At 35.7% G+C, this 15206-nt stretch overlaps 1 pseudogene; it reads right to left on the bottom strand.

Moving 5' to 3' along the window:
* Positions 1-441: 441 nt before the first annotated feature.
* Positions 442-1394, bottom strand: LOC116075953 (annotated as a pseudogene).
* Between the last annotated feature and the right edge of the window lie 13812 nt (positions 1395-15206).

Genomic DNA, 15206 nt, shown 5'->3' with positions numbered 1-15206 from the left:
GCGTGGTCCTCTCGCCGGGAAGAAGACACGCGGACACTCTAGGTTCCTTCTGCAGCAACTGTTTATTTATCTCCATCCATAGTGAAAAAGGGGGTCGAGTCCAAAATCCGCACTGCTTATATACACCACAGTGCGCGTATCTGCCCACAGCGTGGTGTGTCTGCTCATGATTGGCTGTTCGCTCATTACCCTATGTAATGCCCTGGGATGGGCCGTGACCTGGCGTCCTTTTCACTCTACGCACATGCGCAAACAGTTGTCCACTAGGAGTTAACAGCAGAAGTAGGCGCCATCTTGCCATGGCGAATGCCTCTCAAGATTCACGGCTCCCCACAATGCAAGTTTAAGGAGAAAATGTGAGTATATGAAGATTAAAAAGCAAGGATATCAAATAATACTATAATAAAGCTTCAGATCTTCCAATCCTTCACCCTACTTTGTTTAGTATTCATTTGTTGTTTTACATCTTTGAGAGAAATGCAACTTTTTAATTGAGTAATTGAAAGCTTGCTTCACTTGCTTATTTCTCAGTGCATAAATAAAGGGATTCAACATTGGTGAAATTGATATGATAATAAGTGAAATCCCTTTATTAATAGCTACATCATCCTTGGATGAAGGTTTGACATAAATGAAGATGCAGCTACCATAAGTAATAGAAACAACAATCATATGGGAAGAACAGGTGGAAAAGGCCTTTTCCTTTGCTTGGCAGAGGGAAATCTCAGAATGGTCTTGATGATATAAACATAGGAAAGGACAACACACACAAAGGTGATGATGAATGTCAACACAGCACCAACTATCACCATCTGTTCTATCAACCAAGTGTCTGAACAGGAGATTTTCAGAAGAGGAGCTGCATCACAGCAAAAATGGTCAACAATATCTGAGTCACAGAATTCTAGGCCCAAGCCTAGACCAATTGGCGGGAGAATGATGATCAGTGCTGCTACCCAACAGAAGAAGATGAACTTCTTACAGACTCTGCTATTCATGATGGTCATGTAATGCAGAGGTTTACAGATGGCCACATAACGGTCATAGGACATGACAGCCAGGAGAAAAAATTCTGTAACTGCAAAGAGGTCTATAAACAAAAGTTGACTGACACAAGAAATATAGGTAATGGACTTGTCCCTAGATGATATGCTGTATAGAAATCTGGGAATACAAGCAGTTGTGAGTGAAATTTCTAAGAAGGAGAAATTTTTGAGGAAAACATACATAGGTGTTTTAAGATGAGGGTCAATCAGAGTGAGGGTGATGATGGTTAGGTTGCCAGATAAACTCAACATGTAAGAAAGGATCAGAAATATAAAAAGCAGAATTTGTAGCCGAATGTCATCTGTGAGACCCAGCAAAATGAAGGTTGTTACTGTTCGGTTTCTCATTTTTGATTATTGTTTCTTGTCCAATCTGGTTGAAAAAATAAGAAATATTTTATAAAACCTCAGAGTTGAGTCAGGTGCCATTCTCAAGACAAACTAACTTGTCATCCCTGTATTATTGTTAGTTAGTGAAGAAGATGATGTTTGAATATTTCTTTGTGTCATATAATAGCTCATATTTGTAGCATGTATTTCATGCTGCTATTATTATGTGCCTACAGTCTAGTTGCAATTGAGATCAGTTTAATACATAATCTTATAAACATCATTCCACAAAAATGTCCCTTTAAATTAATTGCTCTTGGTCCAACACTCAGTCTTCCCCTAACTTCTATTCCCAGAAGACTTTAGAAGACAACTGTTAAAATAAATGAAAAGTCCCTTCTGTTTAGATAATCTTAACAATATGTCCATATTTAATATTAATTACTGACTGGTAAATATTTACCATGCAGTTGCTGTATAGTTTACATGTTTAAAATAATTTTTGCTGTGGTTTATTAAAAATTCATTTAGGTCACATGGTGTGATGATACACACCATCCTTGCAGTTGGGAGGCAGAGGTATGTAGATCTCTGTGAATTACAAACCATCCTAGGCTACATAGTGAATAATATAGGATTGCATTAGTCTTCTATATCTCTTTTTACATGTATATGTGAATATATTTTGACCATTTTAGAATTGGAGTTTTTTGCTATTGACCAAAAAAAGAAAATCTTCCCACCACATAATAATCAAAACACTAAATGTACAGAACAAAGAAAAAAAGTTTAAAGCTTCAAGGGGAAAGGAGGCAAGTGACATATAAAGGCAGACCTATTGGAATTACACTCTATGTGTCAAGAGACTCTAAAAGCCAGAAAGACCTGGGAAGATAGCCTGCAGACCCTAGGAGACCACAGATATCAGCACAGATTTTTATACTCATAAGACCTTTCAGTTACCATAGATTGAGAAAAAGCATATTCTATGACAAAACTAAATTTAAACACTATCTATCCATGAATCCAACCCTATTGAAGATACTGGAAAGAAAACTCCAACCCAAGGAGGCTAACTATATCCAAGAAAACAGAGGAAATAAATAATTCTGCATAGGAAAAACCTAAAGAAGGGAAATAAACATATACATGCATATATATATACTACCAGTACCAACATAACAATACTGGAATTAATAATCATTGGTCATTAATATCTTTCAAGCTCAATGGACTCAGTTCCCCAATAAAAAGACACAGGCTAACAGAATGGATGTAAAAGCAGGATCCATCATTCTGCCACATCCAAGAAATACCTCCCCAAAACAAGTATATAGACATTACTTCACAGTACATGGCTGGATTTCAAAGCAAATGGGAACAAAAAGAAGTTGAAGTAATCATTCTAATACCTAATAAAATAGGCTTTCAACCAAAATTAATTAAAAGAGATAGCGAAGGACATTTCCTTCCTATCAAAGAAACATACATGAAGATGATGTCTCAATCCTGAATATCTATGCCACAAATACAAGGGGACCCACATTTGAAAATGGAACATTACTAGATTTTAAATCATACAGTGAACCCTACTATATTTATATATATTTGTAGTGTGATAATTTAATACCCTACTCTTACCAATGGAGAGGTGATCCAGTCAGAAACTAAATAGAAAAATAATAAAACTAACAGAGGTAAGGAATCAAATGAACCTAATAGATATCCATAGAACATTTCACCCAAATACAAAGGAATATACCTTCTTCTCAGCATCTCATGCAATATTTTCCAAAATTGACCATACACTTGCTTAAAAAGCAAGCCTCAACAAATTTAAGAAAATTGAAATAAACTTCTGTACATTATCAGACCACCATGGATTAAAGGGCAGACTACAAACTCATGAAAGTGAACAACTGTCTACTCAATGATCACTGGGTCATGGAAGAAATAAAGAAATTAAAGGCTTTCTAGAATTCAATGAAAATGAAAGCACAACATACTCAAACTTATGGGGCACAATGAAAGCAGTGCTAAGAGGAAAGTTCATAGTACTAATTGCCTCCATAAAGAAATTACTGAGATTCCATACTAGTGACTTAATAGCACACTTAAAAGCTCTAGAACAAATATAAGCAAACATATTGAAGGGTATTACACTGCAAGAAATAATCAAACTCAGGGCTAAAATCAAACTATTAGAAATAAAGAACAACACAAAAAACATCAACAAAACCAAGAGTTGGCTCTTTGAAAAAAAATCAAAATCAATCAATCAATCCTTGGCCTATCTAACTAAAAGGCAGAGAGAATGTCCTCAGTAACAAAATAAGAAATGAAAAGAGGGACATAATATCAGACTTTGAGGAAATCCAAAGAATCATTAGATCTTACTCTAAAAATTTGTACTTCACAAAATTCAAAAATCTAAAAGAAATGGATGAAATTCTTAATAGATACCACTTATCAAAGTTACATCAAAATCAGGTAAATAATTTAAATAGATAAATAAATCTTAATGAAGTAAAGCAGTCATTAAAAGTCTTATAACTAAAAAATGCCCATGACAAGATGGTTTTAGTGCAGAATTCTACCAGACTTTCAAAGAACCAATCCCAACACTCCCCAAATTATTCTACAAAATAGAAACAGAAGGAACACTGCCAAATTAAATATATGAGGTCACAGTCACACTGATACCTAAACTACACAAAGATTCAACCAAAAAGAGAATTTCAGACCAATCTCCCTTATGAACATTGCTGAAAAAATACTCAATTAAATTCTCACAAACTTGATCAAATACTCACTGAATTCAAGGACACATGAAAAACACCATCCACTATGGTCAAGTAGACTTTATACAACAGATGCAGGGATTCAACTTATAAAAATCCAGCAATGTAATCCACCATATAAACAAACTGAAAGAAAAAAAATGGCATGATCATCTCATTAGATGATGAAAAACATTTTGACAATATCTAACACCCCTTCATGTAAAAAGTCTCTGAGAAATCGTATCTAAACACACACACACAAAGGCAATATACAGCCAACATCAAATTAAATGGAAAGAAATGTAAAGCAATTCCATTAAAATCAGGAACACAGCAAGACTGTCCACTCTTTGTATATCTATTCAATATAGTACTTGAAGTTCTAGCTATAGCAATCAGACAACTAAAGGAACTCAAGCAGACAAAAGGAAGAAGTTAAAGTATCACTATTTGCAGATGATATAATAGTATATATAATTGGCCTCAAAAATTCTACCAGACAGTTCCTACAACTGATAAACACCTACAGTAAAGTGGCTGGATACACAAACACAAGAAATCAGTTGCCCTCCTCTATACAAATGATATCAAAACTAAAAAACAAATTAGGGAAACAACACCCTTCACAATAGTCATGAATAATAGAAAATATCTTGGTACAACTCTAACCAAGCAAGTGAAAGTCCTGTGTGACAAAAACCTTAAGCCTTTGAAGAAAGAAATTGAAGAAGATATCAGAAGATGGGAAGATCTCCCATGATCATGTATAGGGAGGATTAACATAGTGAAAATGAATGTCTTACCAAGAACAATCTATAGATTCAATGTAAGACCTATAAGTAAACCCACACACTTATGGACACTTGATTTTTGACAAAGAAACCAAAAGTTTACAATGGGAAATAGAAGAATCTTCAAGAAAGCTACTATGAAATGGGTCAGGTTGAACACTCTTCTATTACTGGTGGGAGTGCAAACTTATACTACTTGTACAAGTACTTTAGATATCAATTTGGAGGTTTATCATATAATTGAAAGTAGTTCTACCTCAAGATTCAGCAATTGTACTCCTGGACATATACCCAAAAGATGTTTCACCATACCACAAAGATATGTGCTATGTTTATAGTAGCTTTATCCATAATAGCTATAAACTGGAAACAATCTAGATGTTCTTCAATGGAAGAATAGATAAACAAAATGTGGTACATTTATAAAATGGGATCCTACTCAGCTATTAAAACAATGACATCCTGAAATTTGCAGGCAAATGGATAGTGCTAGAAAAGATCATCCTGAGTGAGGTAACCCAGAACCGGAAGTACACACATGGAATTTACTCACTTGTAAGTGATATTAGCCAGAATAACTATGTTACCATCCATAGACCAAAAGAAGCTAAATAACAACGAGGTCCCAATGGGTGATGCTTAAATTTCGCTAAGAGGGGGAGGGAATAAACATAGGGGGTAGATAGTGGGAGGGTGGTGGGGCATCATGTGGGGAGGGGAGGAGGAAGGATCAAGTCTATGAAGGAGAGAGTACATGGACAGAGAACTTGAGTTGGTGGGGGTGTATCTCTGGGATAAGGTAGGGTAATGGAAACTACCAGGCATCTATGAGGGTGACTCTAGCTAAGATTCCTAGCAATAGGGAATATGGAGCCTGAAATGGCCACCTCCTAGAACCAGAAAAGACTTCCAAAAGAGGAATGGGTACACCAACTCAGCCACAAAGCCTTAAATCTACAATTATACAAGCTATACAAGAGTAAAGATGAAGCAAAAATTGAAGGAATGACCAACCAATGACTGGCTCATCTTGAGATCCATGGCATGAGAGAATGCTTACTCTTGACACTATCAATGATATTCTGCTATAGTTCCAGAAAGGCACACATCATAACAATCACCTGAGAGGCTCCACTCAGAAACTGATGGAAACAAATTCAGAGACCCACAGCTAATCATTAGACAGAACACAGGGAATCTTGTGGAAGAGGAGGATGAAGGATTAAGGAGCTGGAGAGGTCAAGGACACCATTATGAATCATATAAAATCAACTAACCTAGGCTGATAAGAGCCCTCAGAGACTGAACCACCAACTAGAGAGCATGCATGGGACAAGCATAGGCTCTCAGCACATGTTTATCAGTTGTGAAGCTGCATCTTCATACAGAACCTGTATCTGTTAGCCACAATAGGAGAAGATGAACCTAATCCTCTTGCAACCTGATATGCCAAGGTGGGCTGATATCCATGGGAGGCCTCCCTTTTTCTGATCCTTTTCTGAGTAGACTAGGAGGGCAGGAGGATTGCAAGGATATGAGGTGAGAGGGAGAAACTGGAAGAAGAGGAGAGAGAGGAAGCCACAATCAGGATATAAAGTAAACACAAAAAAACTAATGATAGTCATATTAGAATTATCTTTACATGGAAATTTAAATCTTGGTCTTTCATAAAAAACAAAAACAAAACCAAACAAACATTACTATGTGGTCTTGACATCCGACATGTGGTTATATATAATTTTTTCCATCATAATGATATCAGAAATTGGACATTGTTTATTCTTGTGCTTTGTTCATTTCAATTAGAATAATGTCCTGCTGTTTCATATACTATTACAAATGGCAGATTTTCCTTATTATTTAAGCTGTATAGAATTTTATTTAGCAGAGAGGCCTCATTTTTATTTATCTATTGATAGGTACTTAGTTTATATCTTGGATATCATTAATGATGACAAAAAGAACATGGGCATACAGAAAGAAATGTCTCAATATTAATATAATTCTTTGAGTATATATTTCCAGGAATCTAGAATGTGTTATATAAAAGTTTGTGGAATTAATGCAGAAATGAGCACAACAATTGATTTATATACAGAAATCAAATCATTAGAATGACTTCTAAGAATCTACTTTCTACATAAACAAAATAGCAAAAATTCATTGATGTTTTGATACCATCTTTAATATAGTAATTGGTTTAACTCTACAATATTTTCCTATTGACTGATGCCTAATTAAAGAGTATATTTCCTGTGATCTTATAATCTCTACAAAACTTCTATGAGTTTTATATTCCTACTGATTTGCTTTACCTCAGCTTCCTCAACAGTGTCTAGTTTATAGAATTATCATGATCATTGATTGGATATTTCTTCAGGAATTCTTAGTGGATAATAGTTAGTCCAATACCTCGAATTCTCTTCCTCATTTGTGTTCTGCTTCCTTCTGCTTTTCTTCCTTTGCTCCATAACTTGCTCGAACACTTATGATAATGTATGAGGTCAGGAACCAATGATGATTGTGCATGCTATGTTTTTGTTCTTGTGATCTTGATAAAAGATAAGAAATTATGGTACCTCTGATATCCTTCTATCAATTCTCAAACCTGCTAGTGAATTAATAATAAGAGGAGTCAGGTTTCTGAATATTGGGTCGTTTGTCAGTAGAAATCTATATTTAGTTCTCAAGACAATTACTTTCACTCTTTTATCAGAGAAATCAGAAATACTTTGTCCTAAGTTCAACTATGATTAATCTTTTCAAATATGTTATGAGAAAAAATTGTCTATTAATTGTATTTTGTAAATAACAAGTTCTATTTTCTCTCTACTTAAAGCTTGAAAAGGGTTTCTTATAAAAATAGTAGCTTCAGCAAATGAGCACTAATATCTTATGTGTAGCTGTTCAGCAGCCATAGAGAAGTGGGTCTACCTAAAAGGGGAGATGGAAATGAAAAAGGACTGCAAGAGAAGGATGAAGTCAAGACAAAGTTTCTGATCAAGGCTCAAGGTTTAATATTCAGCACTGCATTTATATAGGGAGAGACACATCCTTTCTTTCAGCTGGATTGTGTTGCAAAGCAAGCTCAAGGGGCAGTCTGCTCCTGTAGGAAGTTGCAGGTGGGGCAAGAAGACTCAACCTGGGTCATTAAGGTCCAACTGTTGGCAAGCACTTAAGGGCTATTTAGCCTACTCTAGACTCAGGGAAGGGCACATTATGAAATATGCTCTGGAAGAAATCTCTTTTCTTACAGTTGGTAGATTAAGGGATGTTACAAGTGAAGACTTTAGGTTATCAAAGACAGACAAATACTTATTTTTGTAAGCATTTCTACATAAGAAGAGAAACAATTTAAGAACAGAAGAAATAACTAGTTGATAATAAGATGGGCTACAATAGGATTAAGATAGTATCCTTTTAGACAAAATTATTTGGGAATTTAGAAAAAATATAAAAATTCTCCCCTTAGCCTTTCACGTTGTATCTTAACTTATAGCAGAATTACAGATCTGAAAAACATCTTTCTTGTCTAATGAGAAATATCTTTTTCCTTTTCAACCTGAATATGAAATGCATGCTCTGATCAATCAATTCAGTTTAGATATTCTTTCATTGTTAAGGATTTCAAGCTCACTTGAGCTCAGTAGTCATGAGTGACAATATCACAAATATTTTGGAGATTTCATGAAGAATATTACAATTTATTTTTGTATAGAAGGTGTCATTGTAGGTCACTTGTTTGTCTCTAAAATTATCTTGTCTGCCAGAGTAGTTATGAATTTATTAGAGGATTTTTCTTGGAAATCTATGATGTGATTGGTACAGATTAAATAATTAGGACAAGTGGAGTGAACAAGATATGACCATATTCTTCCTAATGTATTGTGTATTGTGTAATGTGTAATGTATTTCCAGTGAATCCTATTCCTTCATTCTTAATTTTTATGGAATAGAAAATGACATAATAAATATATATTTCCTTGTCTAGCAATGCTGATCTTGAACTTTTTCTACCTCTGATTTTTCAATGAGTAAGCATAGATACTTTAGAGGCTACGAAAAAAGAATAATGGATGGAAAAAGAAACAAAGTAATCGAACTAAGCACACTTACACTTCTGGAAGGCCATCATGACTTTAGTTGATCTATAATCTTGGTTTTCATGAAGGTAAAATTGAAAATGTGGTCAAATGTGTGCACAAACCTTACAAAGATGACCATGGCTGTAGAGAATCATTTTGCAGAAGATAACACTCTTGGTTAACAGGGTCACATAAAGTTTATATTCTACCCTAAACTCAGTAACCAATGTATTATGTCTTAAAACTGAAATAAAGACATATAAAATGATCTTCAGAGTTTTTGGGTAGATAATGTCCAACTTCTCTGGACCAAGAAGAATTTTAAATTGTGAAGAAAGGAGGTTGTTTTATTATACTAATATTTTATGGATATACAGATGATAAAGATGAGAGTCCTTTGTGGCCAAACATAAACATGTTTAATGAATGTAAGACTCACTAAATTTTGGCAGAATATCAAGCAGCAGCAAATGTGGGATTTGTGTCCTTTGGGACAATAAGATACAAAAGTTTTATTAACCACATTCTAAGGACAAATCAATAATTGACTGACAAAAGACAATTCAGAATTTTCAAAAATTCTACGTTTAAATTAACTCATAGGTAATAAAAGATAAAAAGGTTGTTTATATCTATGTTTTGACTTGAAAGTTATAAATATACTCAAAGTCAGTTAGTATCTAAGTGTAAATACCATCCAATGTGAAAGGTATATAATTGTATCACACTTTATATTAAAATACCCTCAATATTGGGACATTTCTCTTCTCCTTTCCTTCCTCCTGATCCATGCACAAAACAAAAAGAGGTGAACTTGGAAAAATATCTATACAGGCCAGGGAGTTTGATTGGGATGTACAGAAAGGTATATTCAAGTAATCAAATTATATATATATGTATATATATGCATCAAAGAGTAGATTTAATTGATAAAATGAGATACCTAAGTAACACATATTCTTGATAAAAATTCAGCTGCTAATGACACTTTTTTCAACCCAAGGAAACAGATAGGAGGAAGAGTCCAGGAAAACTGCTCACATAAATTTAGGAAATATTTTTGAAATCTTAGAAATAAAGAAGAAATTCATGTTTATGACTTTATAAAACTGCTTTTCAACAAGGCATCTGGAAGATATTGAAATTTACAGAAAAATGTGTGTGTGTTTAATGTTGCTTTTTGCCTAGTGTATAGAATGAATGACTTACACCTAGTTTATAATTGAAAATATAATCACTAAAAAGGTGTAGGTAATTAAGTAGTTTAACATATGTTAGGAAATTATGTAACAGACATATAATCATATATCATATGTCCCCTGAATTACTCTTTGAGACCGCTTTGCCCCCTGGTATCACTGATAAATTAATTGAGCAAAATTCTTTATTTGTGTCAACTATATATTCTATTTGTATAAATGACATTTTAATTTTTTGAAAAGCATACTTTACCAGAATGTATATCCATATGGAAAGAAAAAATAGAGAATATGTATTCCTTAGTAATATTTACCAGAATCTGTTACTTATTTGTTCTTTTATTCAATGAAATTACTGGTCATTTTATTTACTCATCTAACATGCAGTTACTTAGATACTCTGAACAGATTCATTGGAAACAATTCACTTTTCTGTTGTTTTTGGGCTGATCTTCTCAAAGACATTATGACTGTTAATTCAGTTGAAATATTTCACTTATTTAAGAACATGGAAAGAAATTAGAGCCATCCAAATGCAACAAGGGATAAGGAAGGAAGGCACTCTTCATGAAAGGCGATAAAATGTGTTACAAGTCTGGGATCTAAACATTTGTGGAATTTGTGGTTTTGGAAACTCTACTCATATGTTAGAGGGAAAAATGATTAATGATAGATAAACATGAGTTTAAAATGAGCTAGCTTGAATTCCTATTTCCTATCTGGAAATGCTCTACATCTGCCCCATGGGATAGTACCTCTCTCAAAAAAGAATCCCAAGCCCTGAGCAATCTGCTATCCCAGGGAGATCTCCATTACCCTGCCACTTCTCCCTCTCCTTCATCAGACCTGTAGATCCTAAACTATACATGTAAACTTCACTTCCCTAACCATTTTCCCTGCTCTCTGAGCTATCTGGGCCAAGACAAGCTGCCCAGAAAAGCCTGTTCTCCCAGAGGGACCTCCAATTTCCTACCACCTTCCACCTTCATCAGATCTGTGACTCCTGAACCATACAGGTAAGTTTCCACTGCTCTCTGAGCCCTATAGGCTAACAACTTGCCATCCCAGGAGAACCTCCATCTGTCACCTCTCTACCCACCATCAAGAGACTTGGCCCATGAACCATACAGACTTGCAGGTCTGGAACCATACAGCCCAAGGATACTGGTCAGAGGACTGCCACACCTACACCATCTAGGTTCACCCCCTCCCAATACCTACTACAACAAGAACATCCAGGGACCCAAGCCATCAAGATGGTAAAGATTCTCAAAAGTAAACAATCAACAAAAGTCAAGGCAACGAGACACATCTAAAGCACAGCTACCCTACTAGAGCAAGCCCTGGATATCCTAACACAATCAAAACACAAGAAAACGATCTTGAATCAAATCTTATAATGATGATAGAGACCTTTAAAAAGGAAATAAAGAAACCCCTTAAAGAAATTCAGGAAAATACAGTCAAACAGAGGTCTTTAAAGAGGAAACAAATAAATCCCCTAAAGACATACATGGAAATATAATTAAACAAGGGAAAGAAATAGATAAAACTGTGTGTGACCTGAAAGTGGAAATAGAAACAATAAAGAAATACAAAATAAAGAAATCCTGGATATGGAAAACCTAGGGAAGAGAACAGGAAACAACAGAATTTAGGTGATAGAATAGAGAATCTCAGGCATAGAAGATACAATAGAAGAAATTGATACATTAGTCAAAGATATGTTAAATCTAAAATATTCCTAACACAAAACATCCAGGAAATCTGGGATACCATGAAAAGGCCTAACCTAAGTATAATAGGAATAGAACATATTGAAGAGTCCCAGATCCAAGGCCAAGAAAATATTCTCAACAAAATCATAATATTTTCACAGCCTAAGAAAAGAGATGCCTATATGCATATAAGACCCTTATAGAACACCAATTAGACTGCGCCAGAAAAGAAAATCTCCCTGTCACATAGTAATCAAAACACAAAATCTACAGAACAAAGAAAGAATATGAAAAGCTACAAGGGGAAAAGGCCAGGTAACATAAAAAGGCACACCTAACAGAATTATACCTGACTGCTCAACAAAGACTAAAAGCTAGAAGGAACTTGTCAGATACCTTGCAACCTCTAAAAATCCACAGGTGCTAACTTAGTCTAAACTAGCAAAACTATTAATCACCATAGAGGGAGAAAACATGATATTTCAAGACAAATCCAAATTCAAACAATATTTACAAATCTACCCCCAAAGAGGGTTCAAAAAGGAAAACTCCAACACAAGAAGGGTAACTACACCCAAGAAAACACAAGAAATTTATCATTTCCCAACAAACCCAAAGGAAAATCACACACACACACACACACACACACAAACACACAAACACATACACACACACACTCTACCACCTCCAGCAACAAAACTAACAATGATTAGTCTTTCATATCTCTCATCATTGATGGCCTCAATTTCCCAATAAAAAAGACACAGGCTAACAGAATGGATGCAAAAACAGGATCCATCATTCTGCTACATACAAGAAAAACACCTCAGCAATAAAGTTAGACATTAATTACCTCAGAGTGAGGGACTGAAAAAAGGGTTTCAAAGGAAATGTACCCAGGAACAAACTGGAGTAGCCATTATAATACCTATTAAAATAAACTTCCAACCAAAATTAATCAAAATAGACAGGAAAAAAACACTTCATACCCATCAAAAGAAAAACCTACCATGATATCTTAATTCTGAATGTCTTACTACAAACACAAGGATACCCACACTGGTATTAAAAAAAATTGCTAAAGTCAAAATCGCATATCAAACTCCACACATTAATAGTGGGAAAATTCGTAACCCCATTCTCACCAATTGACAGGTCATTTAAACAAAAACTAAACAGAAAAACAATAAAATGAACAGACATTATGAAACAAATGGACCTAGAAGACATACATGGAATATTTCACCCAAACACAACAGAATATACCTTCTTCACAGCACCTTATGGATCCTTCTCCAAAATTGACCATATAATCGATCACAAAGCAAGCATCAACAGGAACAAGAGGTTTAAAATAACACCTTGTATTTTATCAGACCACTATAGAGTAAAGCTGGACTTCAACAGCAGCAGAAACAACAGAAAGCCTACACATCTATGGAACATGACCAACTCTCTACTCAGTGATATATGGGTCAAGGAAGAAATAAATAAATTAAAGACTTTCTTGAGTTTAAGGAAAATGGAGTCACAACATATCCAAATTTATGGAACACAGTGAAGATAGTGCTAAGAGCAAAGTTCATGGCACTAAGTGCCTCCATAAATAAATTAGAAAGTTCTTGTACCACCAATTTAAAAGTATACCTGGTTCTTTGAGAAAATCAACAATATAAACAAACCCTTAGCCAAACTAACTAAAAGGCAGAGAGACAGTATCCAAATAAACAAAATCAGAAATGAAAAGGGAGATATAACGACACATACTGAGGAAATTCACAGAATCATTAGCTCTTATTTCAAAAGTCAGTACTCCACAAAATTGGAAAATGTTAAGGAAATGGATGATTTTGAAGATGGATACCACTAACCAAAGTTAAAACAAGACCAGGTGAACTATTTAAACAGTCTCATAAACCCTAAAGAAATAGAATCACGGATTTCTGTAATAATCAGAGAAGATGAAAGACAGCTCTAAGTCAAAATTGCAATGCCTTTGTTTAAAAATACAAAACAAGAGCTGAGAGGAGGGACATTCCCTTAGTCCAGGATGCAGTCATAGAGACAGGTGGATCCCTTACTCATACTGTGACTACTGATTCTACATATGTGGAAGAGATCCCCAGGTCACCTAAGAAAACGTCCAAAGTTGAGAAGCTTGAACAGAAAAACTCACAGGAGTCTGCTCAGAAAGCTGCAGAACTTTGAGATTCCATTAAGGAGAATGTGGAGCTGATTCGACTTAAGAAGCTCTTATATGAGAGGAGCACCTTCCTGGCAGCCATGGAAGCCCAACTGACATGAGTTCAAGAGGAGAAGGTACTGGAGATCCATAGCCCTCTCTGCCCCTTCCCCGAAAGCGGAGAACTTTCCTTTGGGGAGTGCTCCAAACCAGAGACTCAGGTGAGATCTCCATTTTCTCTCCAGTGACCTTCTAAGGCAGGAACAGCCATGAGGCAAAGGCCTCAGAAGCTGCAGGGCAGCCAGATCAGGATCCTTTCTACCTCCCTCTTCAACTAGGGGGAGGTACTACAGATCCACAGCGCTCTCTGCCACTTCTCTGCCAGTGGAGAGCCTATCTCCAGGGTTTGTTCTGACTCCAGGACTCAGGATGGACTACTGATCCACGGCCCACTGCACACAGGTCTTACCTGAGGAGAGCTGATCTCCCAGAAGTGCTGACACAGACTTACAGACCCATAAGAGGAACAAGCTCCAGCCAGAGACAGCAAGACCATCTATCACCAGAGACCAACAGATGGTGAAAGGCAAATGCAAGAATCTTACCAACAGAAACCAAGACTACTTGGCTTCATCAGAACCTGGTACTCCCAAAAAAGCAAGTCATGGATATCCCCAAAACACCGGAAAAGCAGGATTTGGATCTAAAATCATATCTCACGATGGTGATAGAGGAATTTAAGGACATGAATAACTCCCTTAAATAAATACAGGAGAACACAGGTAAAGAAGTACAAGCCCTTAAAGAGGAAACACAAAAATCCCTTAAAGAATTGCAGGAAAGCACAACCAAACAGGTGAAGGAACTGAACAAAACCATCCAGGACCTAAAAATGGAAGTAGAAACAGTTAAGAAATCACAAAGAAGCCAGGTGGTAGTGGTGCAAACCTTTAATCCCAGCACTTGAGAAGCAGAGACAGGTGGACTTCTGAGTTCAAGGCCTGCCTGGTCTACAGAGTGAGTTCCAGGACAGCCAGAGTTACACAGTGAAACCCTGTCTCGAAAAACCAAA

This window comes from Mastomys coucha, unplaced genomic scaffold, assembly GCF_008632895.1.
Source record: "Mastomys coucha isolate ucsf_1 unplaced genomic scaffold, UCSF_Mcou_1 pScaffold4, whole genome shotgun sequence".
Taxonomy (NCBI): Eukaryota; Metazoa; Chordata; class Mammalia; order Rodentia; family Muridae; genus Mastomys; species Mastomys coucha.
Note: the sequence above shows the minus strand (reverse complement) of the source record. Positions and strands in the feature narration are given on the sequence as shown.